Source organism: Sycon ciliatum, chromosome 3, assembly GCF_964019385.1.
Source record: "Sycon ciliatum chromosome 3, ocSycCili1.1, whole genome shotgun sequence".
Taxonomy (NCBI): domain Eukaryota; kingdom Metazoa; phylum Porifera; class Calcarea; order Leucosolenida; family Sycettidae; genus Sycon; species Sycon ciliatum.
Window position 1 is genome coordinate 30499696 of NC_088645.1, and position 19362 is coordinate 30519057.

The 19362-nt window shown below is 45.0% G+C and overlaps 1 long non-coding RNA gene across 1 annotated transcript; it reads right to left on the reverse strand.

The window, feature by feature from the left end:
- Positions 1–4555: 4555 nt before the first annotated feature.
- Positions 4556–11169, reverse strand: LOC135811951 (uncharacterized). Its single transcript, XR_010552728.1, has 3 exons — positions 10994–11169; positions 6936–7207; positions 4556–5535 (listed from the first exon to the last, which is right to left on the reverse strand). It is a non-coding gene; the product is annotated as an uncharacterized LOC135811951 (long non-coding RNA).
- Positions 11170–19362: the final 8193 nt, after the last annotated feature.

The window sequence follows — 19362 nt, forward strand, 5'->3', positions numbered from 1 at the left end:
ATGACTTAAAGTAACAAGGCGAGAATATGACGGCTTCGGAATAAACCCGTTCTTCGAGTTAGATGATTGCCAGAGTAAGGTTCAAATGCGAGTGCTGAGAAGCTGCAGCCTTAGGGCAGGTACAAAATGTACTTGTGGAGGTCTGCTTCCCTTGTGTACGTTTCGACGCGAGAAACAGGACCAGCTGCAAGGTCGGTTGGCGTTTCTGGTCTCCCTGCAGACGTTCAAGCCAGTAGTGAGTATAATAATTTTGGAGAAGAGAGACAAATTTGTAGTCTTCGTCGGAGATGTTGCCCAAGGCAAGGACTTCGAAAAATGGTAAATGCGCATGTGCGGCGCGGTGCTGTACGACTGCTGTTCTTGACCGGCTAAGCGGTCAAGATCGACTGATCTTGACTGCTTATTCTGGCCGCTCATTGGCCGTCTCCTGGCAACAAACACGTGCCATGTCTGAATCATAATTCATTATACTTTGTAGGTACCTAGCCTAGCCTAGGTAAAAAGGTGACGCCGGGTCGAAGCTGTTGCGTGGCATGATATGACCATGGTGATGCACCGAAAAGTCCTTCACCAAAAAAAGCACCATGAAATTGAAAAAGGCATGAGCACAGCACTCGTAGATCTACTCAGCAGCACGGACAAGCTACAACAGTACAAGTACAATGTAACTACAAGCTCAGCTAGCTGCATGCATGCACTGGTGTTGTCATAGCCACTAACATGGCTGTCCCTCCAGAAACTTGCGGAGACATTTCGGAAATATCGCGGAAAAAGTTGCGAGGTAAAATGCCACAAATTGCGGGGAATATTGCGGATTTTGTCAAATATTGCGGGATTATTGTGGTAAAATTGCGGCCGATTTTGGTACTTGTACTGTAGTGGTGTACGATGTACGAGTTGTACAGCATAAATCATGCATGACAAAACAGAACGTGTGCTGCGCTGTCTGTGTTCAACTGCCTGACAGGAGCTTGCAAGACAGCTTTCCTCCATCCTCGGACAACACTCGACGCAAGCCTTATTTTGTGACTTGTCAGCCGCTGATTTGCCCAGAAATTTCTCCATTCTGGTGTCGATCTCACAAGTAAACTATTGACGAGCTTGAAGAACTAAACAACATCGAAGAAAGACCCGAATATCGCGGTTGCTTTTCGAAATATCGCGGTGCTTTTCAAGTATCAAGGACAGTTTTCTACAATAACGCGGATGATTTTTCAAATATCGCGGATATCACGGACTTTTGTTCAAATCGCGGAAAACAACGCGGCCGCGGAATCGCAAGTTCCTGGAGGGACAGACATTTATTTATTTATTTATTCAACATCTTATGGCTTCCGATGGCAGCCAAAACGGGAAGATGTGGGTGATAGCCAACCATGGTAAAAGAAGGAGATTATATACATGAAAAGGAAACAGCCGAAAAGCTATATTGATTAGTTTTTACTTGCAAGTATTATTATTATGGTGCACTCAGTCATCAGCAGGCCCTCAGATAAACTTTAAATTCTTTCAATGATGCAGAAGTCTTCACTGATTCGGGAAGTTGTAGCCATGCACAGTAGCCCTGGAAGAATGGCGATCTTGTGAATTGCGTTGACTTGGCCTTGGGAAGAGACACTTTGTTTCTGGTTGAGCGGCCCGAAACAAACCAGTTATAAGGCTTTATATGTTCAGGAACACAACCCAAGAGAATTCGATGAACCAATATACAGAGGCAAGTTAGTCGGCGTTGCTCTAACGGAGTAGTCTGAGCTAATAAGTACAACTCATTGGAGGGAAAGGAAGGTTTCTTCGAGAACAAATTTTTTAGAACTTTCTTATGATGAACTTCAATGGAATCGGATAAGACCTTAGCTAGGCCACACCAGGCTGTGGCAGCATATTCAAACAATGGAAGGAGATAAATTTTATATATAGCGGAACGGCACGGAATAGAGAGATGTTTACATGGTGGCGCTACTTTTTTTGGGGGTCAGGAAATAATTTTTGGGTCATTTCTTCTGAGCCAAACACTCGGCCGGATCTCTCCCGGCCCTGGCGTTGTGCCAGTGGTGGCTGGGCCATGCATGGGTGGTCAAGATAGGTGCTTGGGAATCTTATGATTATTATTATAATGTTCGATTCCTGCTGAAATTTCTTTCTTCTCTCTCTATCTCGCCAAGCGGCATTTATCTCGTGCAAGCTAATTACTAGTAGTACTAGTAGATCTACTTAGACATTAGGCTGTCCCAGCTTCACTGTCAGTTTCAAGCACAGCTTGCGTGTGGCCATTCTACTTTGGATCACAGTGTCTTTCAAAGCGTAGGATGAATGACGAGATCCCAGTACGCTCGTAATCCCTTGCACCTTGAAGAGTGAAGATCTGTCGTTGTAAGCAGCGTGGTCGTGAATCTGGTGTCTAAGGCTAAAGCCGCTGAGCAGCTATGAAAGGGAATGTCCAGGTGTGTTGCCTATCGTGAAGATGAAACGGCGATTCACGGCCCAGGTTCAGTGACGGTGCTGGTCGTGTGTAACCATGCACAAGACATCGGGGTCTGCTGTTAGTAGTTGACGAAGTAGTTGTGCAGTGGACATCCGTCTGAGTATCGTACTACGTGTAGCGCCAGGTCATGTTGCTGCTGGTGGTGGACTGGAGTTTTGCCAGAGAAAGAAGTAGTTCACGTTGACCGTGCAGTCATCACATGCTGCAGTGCAGTCACGACGGAGTGTCATAGGACACAGTCGAGGCAATACTATTAGGAACTGATACTGCCCTGTGCCATGCCTATGCCTGGAGCCTACACACAGGAACTCAAGTGTAGAGATCATGCGAAACTGTTTGGTGAAGAGCATAGCCTGGCACGCATATCACCAAGAGTAGATAAACAAGAGTGTGCAACTCGCGGATGGGTAGGCCCACGGCGGAATTTTTTGCGAGTCTTTCGGAAAGTTGTCCCTCGTGGTCTTGGCCGGCTTTACACTACAAGGTCGGTGCCCAGCACATGCTCTCACACTGCTCTGCGGCAAAAATGCGCGTTCTTCTGAAAAAAGGTGACGTCAACAAAAATTACGCCGTGGTTGGGGTATCTGCAGATTGTGCAGGAGAGATCCGGAGTTGCACACTCTTGTTTATCTACTCTTGATATCACCAAGAGTACATGATCCCCAGTACATAACATAATTCTACTCTTGATGTTACATGTATGTGAGCTGCTGGTGTCGTCTCACGTAGTCTCGTGGCGAGCGTGAATCACGCGTTTGTTTTCACCGTCTTGTGAGCCGACGGGGCCATACGCGCACCGTAACTGCTGCGTGTGGTTGAAGCACTTGTTCACGAGTTGTCTCACTTCCCTAGTCACTGTATCACCGTCTTTCATTATTATTTTCTAGCTGTAGGTACGTGAATAATTATTATAGTAAAAACTCACATTGCAACCACTGGACTTGCCACTGGACTTGCCACTGGACTTGCCACTGGACTTGCCACTGGACTTGCCACTGGACTTGCCACTGGACTTGCCACTGGACTTGCCACTGGACTTGCCACTGGACTTGCCACTGGACTTGCCACTGGACTTGCCACTGGACTTGCCACTGGACTTGCCACTGGACTTGCCACTGGACTTGCCACTGGACTTGCCACTGGACTTGCCATTGGACTTGCCACTGGACTTGCCACTGGACTTGCCACTGGACTTGCCACTGGACTTGCCACTGGACTTGCCACTGGAGCCCGGACCGTCCGTCCATTGCTTGGAACATGCGTCCCCGATTGGTACCTAATCGTGAACGAGAGTCAGGTTTAGGAAACACCCAACCTGAACGTGCTCAGTCTCTACTCTTTGTTAGTCGTGAGTATATTGTGTGCAGTCATGCAGCCAGTCATATTGCCACACTGATTAGGTGTATTGGCTGGTGAAGCATCCCGGCGGGGAGTATGACTCAACGCCTGCTATTCAACAGTGCAGTGAAGTCTGAATGCAATGCATGGAGCACTGGACCATTGGACCGGATACATGTCCATCTACCCGATGACCAGCGTGTGCAGAACACAGTAGATGTGTCCACTTGGTCGTAATCTGCTATCGTCTGCGGCTCCCGCATTCATCTTGGAAGCTGTATTGGCTGGTATTGTAACAATGCATGATGTTGAACACCAGGTTGCTCATGACTGTGCTCAGTTTAATTAGGTTCAGAGCTAGTACATAGTACTCCCTCTAAATACATACCGTCCTGCTGCCATCTACTCCCATTTACTACCTACATGTATTCCTCGACTCAAGAAGTCACGTCCACAACCTGCAATACTGTAAAACCAGAAAGTCTAACGAGTCGCAATGTCTAGCGTTTTAATTATCAATTTGTCCCTTATTTGAAGAAACGTTATCGTGAACCCGGTTTGACATGTCTGTGTAAAGATGTGCAAACAGCCATGCATGTTCTTTCCGTCTTACAAACATCGTTAAACTTTCTGCACGGTATCATGCCAAAATTACAAAAATATTAAACTTTTTTGGAGACTTTACTTCTACCTGCAAACCCCAGAAACGGTCCTTCACTGCGATTCAAATTCAAATTTTCATTAAACTTTCCAGTTTTACAGTACACAAAAGATAATAATTTTGAAATCCGATGACATTTTTGCAACAAATGCACTGCGCCTTGCTAGCGCTGAAGCAGGCAAGAAAGGGCAATGCACCGAATAGAAGAAACAGCAACTTCCCTCGTAGTATCATAGTCACAGCAGATCAATACAAAGTCAATCACTAAAAAGAAAAGAAAAAGGGAGTGCTGCTCGAGGCGAAAGGGAACCGAAACTGGGGACTGGTCAAAATCGGCCACAAAACATAGTGTGAGTACATACCATACAGTTATGTATATTTTTAAAGGAAGCATACAGCTTGCTAAACTAGCTCAGGCAACTTGCCACCAAGAAACTAGGGATACTATCTCTACAAGTGTGAAGGAAAAAAAACAGAAAGAGCTAAAATAAAATAAAAACATAGGGCACGCAATCACATGCTGCGACGCTCAAATGTGCACAACAAAATTAGGGAGGATTGCACGCAGGAAACACAGAGTGGACAGGAAAGCATTGTGAAGAGCGTTGGTAAGCAGGTGTGTGTATGTGTGGGCGCACGTGTGTCTGTATGTCTGGTCGTGAATCAATCATGTGTGATTGAGTGGGCGTGGGTGCACATGCGAGGGTGTGAATGCATGGAAGCGCATGTGTGGGTGTGCATGCGTGGATGTGCATGCGTGGATGTGGATGTACATGCGTGGATGTCCATGTGTGGGTGAGCATGTGTGTGGGTTTACATGTGTGGGTGTGCACGCGTGGTTGTGCATGCGTGGATGTGGATGTACATGCGTGGATGTCCATGTGTGGGTGTGCATGTGTGTGGGTTTACATGTGTGGGTGTGCATGCGTGGATGTGCATGTGTGGATGTGCATGTGTGGCTGTGCATGTGTGTGTGGGCCGATAGTGACAGACACACCTGAGCGCGTCAGCGGGAAGAACCGTGGCATAGTTTCAGATAGGCTTGCCCGAGGCTCTGGAGTACAGGAAGATGGAGAGGAAGAGAGAAAGAAACACGGAAAGGCAGACACAATGAGAACGCAGGAATGATTGCTGACGTACAACAAAGGCCGATGACGATAACATTGAAAGAGGGAAAGAGAGAGGGAGAAAGAGAGAGAGAGAGACAGAGAGAGAGAGAGGGAGAGAGAGAAAGAGAAAGAGAAAGAGAAAGAGAGAGAGAGAGAGAGAGAGAGAGAGAGAGAGAGAGGGAGAGAAAGAGAGAGAGAGAAAAGAGAGAGAGAAAGCGGATAGTGCATTGAAGGAAACAGTTGGAAAGCATCATATTTTGTCGTCCACATGTATCTAAGGACACGAAACCGTCAGTTTGTGGTGTGACGTTAAATAAACTTCTACAACAGCAACATCAGACACAGGTTGCGCTTGTTTCAAAGTCATCGCACCTTGTTTTGGTTCCAGTACGTTTGTTTGATACACCCGGCTGTGTTCGCGCAATGCCGATTCCGGTCGAGGAATGAATGGAGCAGAATCGGTTTCCGCGATTCCAAAGAAAAAGTGGAATGAGTTCTCATTCCGAGCGGAATGACAATGCGCTTCGGCCACTGTGGCCTTTGCCGCTGTTGCATACCTCCGCCAACAAACTTTAAACTCGATTCTTGCCATTACCAATGTTGCCGGACATTGTATAGGGTAAAGGGCGGCATTGGAAGCTCGGCATAGTTACTTGTTGGTGGTATTTTGACCCTTGGCTGCCTGAGAAAGTGTTCGCCCAGGATAAGAACTGGAAAGATGGCCTCGCACCTCTCCTCCTCATCGTCGAGCAGGGCCTCTAGAATCACAGCGAGACTAGCAAGAACTCATTGTCGAGCCCCACGCTCCACAGCACCTAATCTTCCAAACAGGTACTGAGCCTGCCACTTGGCTTCTGCTCACTGCAGTGCCTAGTTTCTGTCAAATAAAAAAAGAGCCTCAGTTACGTGTAGAACTAGAGATGTTTCTGTGTCTGAGACGAGGTGTCGAAAAGTCATGATGAAGTAGTGGACAAACGCCATGTATAGGCACCCTAGTTACGGGTGCTCGTAGATCTACGCCGCGTTTGGCCGCACCATCTCATCTGGACTGTTGTAAGGGGCATGCAGAAATGTACGCAAGCAAAAAAGTAACTACCGATAGCCTTGGCAAGGCTACAAAACAACAGGTGAAGCTGGTACACAAGCAAAACATCCAACCATCATTTCCAGAGTTGCACAAAACGCCAGATTCACGAGTCAACGCGGGCGGGTTTGTTTGCTACCCTCATTCCGATTCCGCAATGGGTACCGACCGCATGTCATGCCCATTCGGGGAATGACCGAACAAATGCAGCTTTAAGCTTTCCATGTAAAAGTAGTGCTGGGTTGTAGGAAGTGGACTTACATAACTACGTCAGCAGTTCAATCTCCCCGGAAGAAGATACTTCTTCAATTGAGTATACATGGGATTTCTTTGCGGGTGCAACAACTACAAATGGTCGTGCCACCTTGCATTTAGTCGTTGACCTTTGCGGTACCCGTTGGCTGACTGCAATTGTTGTTGTGGTTGTGTCTGGCTGGGCTGCAGCCTGTTGGTCATCGCCACCTTCCTCCTCGGTGGTGTTGGGGGGCAGGATATCCATGGGGACGGTGACAGGAGAGTCCACAGGCAGTGTCCTGTTGAAGTGGAATTGATGACATCAATAAGTTCCATGTACTTGCATTTTTAAAAGAATGAACTCTAATTCTGACGCTCGTCATATAAAACCATTCTGCTCTATCATTTATTCTATGTAACTTCTACTCGCCATGGGTTTTGAGCCCACATGGATCCCTTCTCCATGTTCTCGTTTTATTGTTTTGTGCAGCTATGTTTGGGAGATTGTGGTAATGAGCATGCCATCAGTGTTGTACTGACCAGCTAAACTTCGTGTCTTTTCATTACTTTCTTGCCAGTGCTTCTTTTCTATTCTGCTATAGGCTGTCGAAGTGCCTACGTCACGCTGCCTGAAAACTCGTAGTCACATGTAGTTACAAGCCCAAGTGGTAACAAACAAAAGTCGCGTCACCTGCACTTGTCGTGTTTCCAACGGTCACAGCATCACTTTGACTGGGGCGCGTGTTAACCAGCACCTGAGAGATAGGAGTTATGATTTTCGCTTGCCGCTGGACAAGGAAACGAGCCCAGAGTTGGTTGGTCTCAGAACCAAAAGAAATCAGCGATTGCGGCGATAGAAATAACAGAGACACCGATCCTTGTTTCTTGGCCGGCGACTACATATAAAGTCAAACGACAGTACAGGCACAGCAGTGGCCAAGCAAAACAATCAGCTACGGCTTCTCCTTCTCTACAAGGCGAAAACTACAAACTCGGCAACAAGTAGCAGTTTATTTGCAATAAATAGTCTCGCTGGTGCTCTCCTCAGTCTAAAAGATGCTGTAGCTGTGGTCACTGCAGAATGCTGTCGCTGGAAACATGAAAAGTGCAGGTGACGCGACTTTTGTTTGTCACCACTTGGCCAAGTAGCTACGCGTTGTCAAGAAGCTGTGACGTCAGAGTTCGACAGCCTACTATGTCTCTATAATCGAATCGTTAATCCAGTATTCGGCAGTATTCTAGGGTGTTGACATGGGGGTTTGTCTAAGACCATGATTGAGAAATAGATGGTACCAGGTCCAAGTCCTGCCAGGAAGCGGAAGGATTTGTTCCAGCTGTGCTGCGGCCCATAGTCGATAGGAAACTCGTGGCCTGGCACGAGGGAAACATGAATGCAGCAAATGAGCTTTTCGGTCTCGGACCACTTTGGTGGTGGGCCTCCCACCGCTTTAGGAGCTGCTTCTGCGCTTTAAATCTTTGAACGGTGGTGGAGTTCCTACGGATGCTGAAAATTCACCCCAACTGAGTCTTGAGCGGACCGTGAAATTGATTTCTACGTTTGTTGACAGGGGGTGACTTGGGCCTGTGGAGACTATCCAAAACTGTTATTATTGTTGATGTTATCATTTCACTCGGATGGTGAGCCAATTAAATTATTGTGAAAAGAAGAAGGACAAAATGTTACGAGTTATGAATAACTGTCCACCATTTTGTCGCACTCTCTGACTGTATAAGATCTGGTTACGTTGGTGGGCAGTTAGTCATAACTCGTAACATTTTGTCCTTCTTCTTATCAGGATGTTATCTTTGCATGTGTTATGCACAGACATACCACTATGCCATACCCCACCATTGGAAAATCAATGTGTTATGAACAGACATACAACTATGCCATACCCCACCATTGCAAATCAATGCAACTGTGTTTATATAGAATTTTATTCTTTTTTTCTATTTCGGACATACGTTTTGTAAGTGCAAAGACGGAGACTCAATCGATTTAGGCTAAGGCCTGTGGAAAATCCATAAATACAATTGAAGGGCTCCAATTCAAAACGCTATAAAGACCAAACCGGAGCTTTTGCGTTTTTTTTTTGTAATGGAAGAGTTCATTATCACCCCATGGACGTCTGTGTGTGTCGGTTTTACGGGTCAAAATGAGATACATCCCAGTCTAAAGTTTGTGCTCTTCTGCAAAACACGATAAAGGTGATTGCTGCTGCAGTGCAGACCGAAAAAGAACAAAGGAAAAACTGCAGTTCCTGAACTTTCCATAAAACGGATTTATATCGTTTTGAATCGGAGCCCTTCAATTGCAAATGCGATGCAGAGGTGGATCGTACTCAAATCCGAACATAAAAACGGATGCATCGATGTTGATCAAAAATTGCATAGCTTTAATTTATCCTATCGGACTATTGTCAAAGTGAGATGTTGAGACTTGGGCAGTTATTGTAGAAGAAGGTGGCTGCTCCAGACATTGAACCTACTCAGCTTACTCCAGTTCAGCTGATGAGTTAGTGATGACGAGAGGGGAATTCCCCGAAACACTGTGTGTTGAGCAGAGAGTGGTGCTTTCTTGCAGGCTTCACGAGTGGACCGCCTCACGTACTTCTCATGTGCTCCACACGGCACTCGTGAGTCAGTCGTCTGGGCAGGAAGCGCAAGTTCAAACGTTTGTAGCAGCCATCTTCTTGGACTATTGCTAGTGCCGAGAAATGGAGAGGATTGAAACACTCCTTCATAGATAGTAGCAGCCTGAAATTTGGGAATCTGAAAAAAATAGATTGTTGTAGGTGACCTTCATGCAAAACAGATTTTTGCCAAAATGTAGGTAACATTCAATTTCTCCATTTCTACCTTGTTCACTCACACATGATGCAACCAGGCGAAATTGTTTCTGTGCGCATTTCTCCACCATACAGGGCAACATGTAACTGCTGGTGGCACTTCGGATGTAGGTAATTTCCAGAGCCACTAGCCATGCTTCATATCCTATGAGCTCATACACGTAAGTAGCGTAAAGTACAGCGAGTACTGCGCGTCCTTTTCTGGTCGTATTGTGGACGTGGTGTCCTGCCACACGAACCGTGTATACACATTGCATGTTGTGCAGTCAATCCGTATACACGTTAACTTTTGGCGGACACGAGCTGCACACAAAAACCTAAGTGTGACTTTAGTACACTAAGGCTCTCACATCGCACACAATCTATTGCACTCTGCCATACATAGCCAGCAATCGCATGTCACCACGTACATTGAAAATCAACATAATTTTGCGAATCGACCTTTTTTTCAGGATCACTTTTCAACGAGGACGAAGCAAAGTCGGCCGAACGAAGCCTAGAGGAAGAAAATCACCCTCTCCACTTCACCATCACGATACTGACATAGATACGAGATGAAACAACTAAAAAATCCACAAGAAAACTGTACGGCCATCATCGCGCTGACTTTGGTCTGACTTTGGTCTGAGAATTTCTATCACGATCCAAAATGTACGAGGAGCACTCAAAAATAAGCCACAGACGTACCTTACTCGCTCTCTACTCCTTTTTCAAGGCACAAAAGTCGACTCTCCACTTTCAAACCAGGAACCAGACAGACCAGTGGTCCTTTTCAGCTGCTCCACGAGCGCAGGAAAGGTTCACCAAGGGGCGCAGAGCAGCATCCATTCCAGAAAAATAGCTAAAATACGAGTGAGACTGCATGCCTGAGTACATGAGTACATGTATGAGTACATGCAGAAAATAGTCAATTTCAGCGTTTCTGCTCCAAACAGCAACTAGCTTCGACTAGAAACAAAGATTACACCAAAGGATCAAACAACAACCATTTTCTGCAGTTTTTTTGCAGATGGCTTCCTTGTGCTTGGCCCAGCACGCCAAAAATCACACCTGGGAGGAGTACAAAAATTACAACTCTCAGATGTCCTCGATTGCTGGCCATGTAGGATTATGTGTTTTCCCTGGCTGTGAAATCAAGGTGGGGTGCTCTGGTGGTAATTTACAGTAGAGACCAAGAGCAAACAGTACACAAGCCGCCACACCAGTATAAAGTAGAAATTTATAGTAAGATCCTACCTGTGAACCTTCTTCATCTTGAAGGTGAGAAGGATGGCACATGCCACTGTCACGACGCTTACTACACTAGCAATGCCAACGATAGCTGCAGTTGATACACGCTGCTTTGTAGAATCATCGGCAGTGGAAGGCGGATGCAAGGATCGTGTTCCACTTGACATAGCTGATTTTAAGATGTAGGAGGTAGCGAGTTTGTGTGTGAAGTAGTCGTGGGGTCGTGGGCAGAAGCGCCGATGAAGTGGTAGTTGAACCGTAGGTTGTGACATTTTGGGCCACAAAAGGACATAAACAGAAACGAGGCATTCAGTACGAGATGTCGAGCAGCAACTAGTTACTTCTGACACACTGAGTGGTGTGGTACGGGCATACTGGGCCTACACAGAGTACACACCGAACCTACCATGAAAGACACATACATTCTTGCTCGCCTAGACGTATACAGCGTGCACACCGAGCCACCATGAAAGACACATACATCTTTGCTCGGCTAGAAACAATTCTGCCACAAGTCTTTCTAGTAGATGCTGAAGAAAGTTGTTGTCACTGCACTAATAGTCACTTCTGCACCAGTAGATGCAACACAGTGGTCATACAGTGTTTTCAAAACCCATTGCCGTGCTTGATGCACTCACTGAAAGTGCAAGGCAAGGAGAAACAGAATAGAACGTACCACTGGTTTCATGACTTGTAACAAGTTAGGAGAGACTTCTAAATAGAACACAGCAAAATACACGCGCATATATTATACCAGCGATTTTAGGGTAACAAAAGGACATAAACGAAAACGAGGAATTCAGTACCAGAGGTCGAGCAGCAACTAATTACTTCTGACATGCTCTGTGGTGTGGTACAGACGTACTAGTTGTATACAGAGCACACACCGAGACTACCATGAAAGACAAATACATCTTAGCACGGCTAGTTGTATACGGAGTACACAACGAGCCTACCATTAAAGACACATACATTTTGCACGGCTAGTCGTATAGAGAGTACACACTGAGCCTACCATGAAAGACACATACATCTTTGCGCGGCTAGAAACAATTCTGACACATGTTTTTCTAGTACATGCTGAAGAAAGTTGTTGTCACTGCTCTAATGGTCACTTCTGCACCAGTAGATGCAACACAGTGGTCATAAAGTGTTTTCAAAACCCATTGCCGTGCTTGATGCACTCACTGAAAGTGCAAGGCAAGGAGAAACAGAATAGAACGTACCACTGGTATCATGACTTGTAGAAGAGACTACTGAATAGAACACAGCAAAATACACGCACACAGATACCAGCGATTTTAGGGTAGCAAAAGGACAGAAATGAAAACGAGGAATTCAGGACCTGAGCTAGAGGTCGAGCAGCAACTAGTTACTTCCGACATGCTCTGTGGTGTGGTACAGACATACTAGCAGCGTCTGCTCTAGGATTGTAGGACAGCCGGGTACACGTGTACCTGGCGCAACCATTTCAACCGGCTCGGAGCCGTGTACACATGTGCCTGACGCTGTCTCACCAGCCGAGTCACATGCGAGGTCTGTGGATTCGCCTCTTCGCTGGAGGCTCAAAGCAACACCTCAAACGATCAAGCTCAAACTGAGCACTTGCACACACCGGATACTGACTACTTTCACTTCGGTGTGCGCCTCCGCATGATCTGTCACACATACAAGCCATGTAGTCAATCCCTTCAAAGTTCGAGCGTGTAAAGTACGAACCGGGTCACAGGTGATCCAGTACTATATTTTCAACCAGGTCCAAGCGCCGTCCAACCAGGTCGATTACCCGGCTCACCCGGCTCTGGAGCAGACACTGACTAGTCGTGTACGGAGTACACAACGAGCCTACCACGAAAAACACATACATTTTGCACGACTTGTCGTATAGAGAGTACACACTGAGCCTACCATGAAAGACACATACATCTTTGCGCGGCTAGAAACAATACTGCCACAAGTCTTTCTAGTACATGCTGCAGAAAGTTGTTGTCCCTGCTCTAATGGCCATTTCTGCACCAGTAGATGCAACACAGTGGTCATACACTAGTGTTGAAGTGAGCGTATCTATAACAAACGAGCGTATCTATAACAAACGAGCGTATCTATAACAAACGAGCGTATCTATAACAAACGAGCGATCGGTTCCACTAACGAGCAAGCTATCGAGCGAGCTAACGAGTTTCATTGATGTGGCAAATATATTTTTTTGAATATTTTTTCTACGTTAGATTTTTTTCAGCTGGTTCAAATCATCACCGCAGGCATTTGGGATTGCTGCTGCTTCACTTCGGACTGCTGTTTGGTGTCGAGATGTCTTTTCAGCGCCGTCGTTGAGTAGCCTTTGTAAGAATAGGCCGTTTTGCAAAGATTGCAAGTAGCCCTGGTCTTCGCTGCATCGCGGGAGAAAATTTCCAAACGACTGAGCGTCACTTTCACTCGACTGGAGAGGCGACCGAAGCATATCCTGCGTCAGGTCAGCAGATGCGGAACAAGACATTTGTGGAGTCCACCAAAGCTGCAACGGCAACTGAAACAACTCAAGTGTCGTGCAGGCACTGTATAGTCACCGTAACTGCGAGTGATTTTCACTTTGCGCGGGACTGGACTCTCGATCGACCAGGGAGTTGTAAAATATGTTACGACTCCCCAGTCAACATGTACTGTCATGTGTATGGAGTACGGTGTACGGTGTTCGTTAGTGCAAATGAGCTGCCCGCACAAACGAGCCGAGTTTCTGGCGAGCGAGCTAACGAGTATCCGGTGAGATCGTTTCAACACTATCATACAGTGTTTTCAAAACCCATTGCAGTGCTTGATGCACTCACTGAAAGTACAAGGCAAGGAGAAACAGAATAGAACATACCACTGGTATCAGGACTTGTAGGAGAGACTACTAAATAGAACACAGCAAAATACACGCACATAGATACCAGCGCATTTAGGGTAACAAAAGGACATAAACGAAAACGAGGAATTCAGTACCAGGGGTCGAGCAGCAACTAATTACTTCTGACATGCTCTGTGGTGTGATACAGACGTACTAGTTGTATACAGAGCACACACTGAGACTACCAAGAAAGACACATACATCTTAGCACGGCTAGTCGTATACGGAGTACACACCGAGCCTACCATGAAACACACATCAGTGGCGGATCCAGGATTTGGCCGAAGAGGGGGCCCAAGGTATCCGTCCCGGATGCCCCCTGCCCCCCCCCCCCCCCCCCCCCCGGGATCCGCCACTGCTCATACATCTTTGCACGGCTAGAAACAATTCTGCCACAAGTCTTTCTAGTACACGTTGCAGAAAGTTGTTGTCACTGCTCTAATGGCCATTTCTGCACCAGTTGATGCAACACAGTGGTCATGCAGTGTTTTCAAAACCCATTGCAGTGCTTGATGCACTCACTGAAAGTGCAAGGCAAGGAGACACAGAATAGAACGTACCACTGGTATCAGGACTTGTAGGAGAGACTACTAAATAGAACACAGCAAATACACGCATAGATACCGACACACAAGCATATGCGTTATAGACAGAAAGGCAGAGATGGAAAGAAGCAAGTGAAAACCTAGATTCCAGTTACCAGTGATCCCCATGTGAAGTACACATAGGTTTTGCCATACAGGAGTGTGTACTCAAACATTGCCAGTGGCATTAGTGTTCAGCGCCTGTCTCTAAGCACCCAAGCATGAACCATGGCACAATTCACAACACATCAATGTGAAGTTGTGTGATGCATAGCACATAAGTCACTTACCCACACACTTGCTCCCTGCCCATATATAGTTTAGTTTACAAATACAGTTGACAGTGCCTTGTCCCATCACGTGATTACAGGATTCAACATTGATGTCATCGGAACATCTAACTTTGCAACCTGGAATGGAAATAGAAGAGAACGGGTGCAAAAGTGTGCCATTTACCGGTATTATTATAGACCAGCATGTTGGTGTGTTTGCTTGGAACTAGGATAATTCAAGGTCTATTTTATACTCGGATGTTGAGCCATAAATAAATGTAGAAGAGAAAAGGACATATGGATACGAGTTAAGAGTAACTCTCCATCACTGTAACATGATACTATATACAGTCAGAAAGTGCAATAACTAGGCACAAAACTGACAGAGTACTGAGACTCGTATCCATATGTCCTTTTTTCTTCTACATTTATTTATGGCTCAACATCCGAGTTTCAAATTGCACACCTGATGAGCCGTCACGAACCATACGGCGAAACGTACGTCGTGTGAAACAACTTGTTTTGTAGTCAACTAGTCCATCACAATGTCATGCATGAGGAGTACGGTAGGAGTTTGGCTTTCGGCTTGTACAATTCGTTTTCGCAAAGCTTCCCTTTCTTTACTTATCTTTGATATTTATGACCCACCCAAGTTGGGTGGTGTGCTGCTTTGCTGCTTCGAATTGTAGTTAGACCGCTTTGTCAAATATCGTACTGGTCTCGTCATCATCCAGTAACAATGGACATTCTTTGTTCCGTTTGGACTGTAGCTTTTGCTCGTTTTCGTTGCGCTTGCCTTCCCCTCTTTGGTCTTTCCATAACCTTGACCCTTCCAAGTTGGAAGGCTGTCGGTTAGCGCTACAAAGATGTGTTGAAGTTAGGTGTCAGGACGTCGAATGTCTCAGTACTCTGTCAGTTTTGTGCCTAGTTATTGCACTTTCTGACTGTATAATTATAGTATCATGTTACAGTGATGGAGAGTTACTCTTAACTCGTATCCAGATGTCCTTTTCTCTTCTATTTTATACGTTAGTTTTATTACGCAAGTCGTCATTGTCGGCAAAAACGGATAGTGAGCGTGAAATTGTGTGCTAGAGTGATCACTATGTTTAGATAGGCATAGCAAGTAGAATGTGACCTCCATCACCAGTTAGTAACACTTTGAGACACCAATGACCGATGCACAACTTCACGGCCATTTTAAACCGCTTTCCAACTGTTCTCGTTCGGCAACTCGACAGACCCAGATAAATCTGGAAAAATAACTCACTGCTTCACACTCTTAAAACCCCGAAAAAACAACCCTCATCACTAGTAGTGTGGAAACGATCTCACCGGGTACTCGTTAGCTCGCTCGCCAGAAACTCGGTTCGTTTGTGCGGCCAGCTCATGTGCACTAACGAACACCGTACTCCGTACACATGGCGGTATATATCGACCGGGGAGTCGTAAAATATTTTACGACTCCCTGGTTCGAAGAGTCCAGTCTCACGCAAAAAGAAAATCACTCGCAGTTACAGTGACTGTATGCCTGCACAACGCGAATGTGTTTCAGTTGTCGTTGCAGCTTTGGTGGCCTCCACTGATATCTTGTTCCGCATCTGCTGATCTGTTGCAGGACATGCTTCTGTCAACTTTCCATTTGAGTGAAAGTTACTCCCAGTCATTTGGAAGTTTTCTCCCGCGATGCAGCGAAGAACAGGGCTACTTGTAATCGTTGCAAAACGGTCTATTCTTACAAAGGCTGCTCAACGACTGCGCTGAAACGACATCTCGACACCAAACACTAGTCCGAAGCGAAGCAGAAGCAACCCCAAATACCAGCATTGAAAATTATTTGAACCAGCTGAATTGAATAAGAAATCGAGGTTAGAAAAAATATTTAAATAACCATATTGCCACATCAACGAAACTCGTTAGCTCCCTCGATAGCTTGCTCGTTAGTGGAACTGTTTGCTGGTTTGTTAACCCCTTTAGCGCAAGCGTCGTACTAGTACGACGCACATGAGTTGCATGCCCCACGGCCGTCGTACTAGTACGACGCGCGCTGTACACTGTACAGTGAACCTGCATCTCATAGTTGTGGGGTCCGTGTTGAGTCCATAGCGACTTATTCAAATTATCATAACTCACTCAATACTTGGTCGATTCTCACAATCGAAACCTGTATCTGCACGCGAAAACTCTTAGTTGGCGATAGAAACAATCGTCGAAGCGTTACGACTACCGGTTGTTGAGATATGCGACTCGACACGGCAAATTTCAACTAAACTTTTTTGTGGAGTCTGCAGAACGCGTATTTTCCATTGTGGATCTTTTTTTTTGCGCTACTTGCTGCCATGGAAACAGGATTCAAATGATGGTAGTAGATCCCGTGAGTCTTGACAAAACATTTGAGCTCGATACGAGCAAGGAGACCGAATTGGCAGCTGAATATTTGACCTCGGTTAGTCTTGGCCGTACTCGAGTCTGTCGAGCGCGTTGATAGAGTTTGCCAGACTGTCGCACAGGATTTCTGTTTCGCTTCGAGCTGGGTTTGCCACCAGTTTGTTCCTCGGCTCGAGACCTTTCCAGGAAGCTCAAGATCGTGGAATTATTCCAACGGAAGGTAAAGTTATCGATCCTTGAACAGGTAGTACTTTCATGGGAAAATACGATTTTTACAGGTGTTGACGTTTGGGCGCGTTCAGGTAGCGTCGTGCTAAAGATACGCTTGTTTCAACACTAACAATAAATAGTGTAACGACTTACTTTCACATGCTGGTGGTCTTGGGTTCCACACTCCGCCACTCTGGCATGTAGAATTTGTCACATCCAGACTGGTGTTAGCAAGAAACCCCGCTTGACACCGTATTGATATGTGCATACCAATCGCCCTGCTAAAATCAGTAATGGGTTTGAAGTTGTGTTTTGCAAAAATGAGATCTGGACAAAGTTCTGGAAACAAAGAAGAGAACATTCAAGCCGGTTGCTCAAAAAGACGGAAATCTCAGCTCCAGAATCCATAGCAAACGTCATACATATAGAAGAAGGCGGATTTTAGTCTCCAAAACGAACAGAGGGCCACTAACCTGTAGTACTAATACAACATAATAACATATTACGATACTTTGTGGAGTAGTAGTACTAATACAACATAATAACTATACTTTGTGGAGTAGTAGTACTAATACAATATCATAACTATACTTTGTGGAGTAGTAGTACTAATACAACATAATAACTATACTTTGTGGAGTGGTAGTACTAATACAACATAATAACTATACTTTGTGGAGTAGTAGTACTAATACAACATAATAACTATACTTTGTGGAGTGGTAGTACTAATACAACATAATAACTATACTTTGTGGAGTAGTAGTACTAATACAACATAATAACTATACGTTGTGGAGTGGTAGTACTAATACAACATAATAACTATACTTTGTGGAGTAGTAGTACTAATACAACATAATAACTATACTTTGTGGAGTAGTAGCACTAATACAACATAATAACTATACTTTGTGGAGTAGTAGCACTAATACAACATAATAACTATACTTTGTGGAGTAGTAGCACTAATACAACATAATAACTATACTTTGTGGAGTAGTAGTACTAATACAACATAATACGGAGGATTAGCAAGACGAAATTCGCGTTCGCGTTCGCAAGCATTTTTCAGTTCACGAACTGGATTGCGAACTTTCGCATTTTTTGTTCGGAAAAGTAGTCGAAACACGAATCGCGGATTCGTGTCAGGGTAGTCATAAATTTACCACGCTGTACTGTCTGTACACAATGTACGTCGTGTCAACGTCATGCATGTGCGAATTCTGTTTGCTAATCCTTCTCATAACGCGAATTCCGCCACGGAGTTCGACTTTCCTTGAAGTGCGAACGCGAACGCGAATTTCGTCTTGCTAATCCTCCGTAATACGGAGGATTAGCAAGACGAAATTCGCGTTCGCGTTCACAAACATTTTTCAGTTAGCGAACTGGATTGCGAACTTTCTCATTTTTCGTTCGGAAAAGGAGTCGGAACACGAATCGCGGATTCGTGTCAGGACAGTCATAAATTTACCACGCTGTAGAGGCTACTGTCTGTACACAATGTACGTCGTACATGCATGTACGAATTCTGTTTGCTAATTCTTCCCATAACGCGAATTCCGTCACTGAGTTCGACTTTCCTTGGAGAGCGAACGCGAACGCGAATATCGTCTTGCTAATCAATAACTATACTTTGTGGAGTAGTAGTACTAATACAACATAATAACTATACTTTGTGGAGTAGCAGTACTAATACAACATAATAACTATACTTTGTGGAGTAGTAGTACTAATACAACATAATAACTATACTTTGTGGAGTAATAGTACTAATACAACACAATAACTATACGTGGTGGAGTAGTAGTACTAATACAACATAATAACTATACTTTGTGGAGTGGTAGTACTAATACAACATAATAACTATACGTGGTGGAGTAGTAGTACTAATACAACATAATAACTATACTTTGTGGAGTGGTAGTAATAATACAACATAATAACTATACGTGGTGGAGTAGTAGTACTAATACAACATAATAACTATACTTTGTGGAGTGGTAGTACTAATACAACATAACAACTATA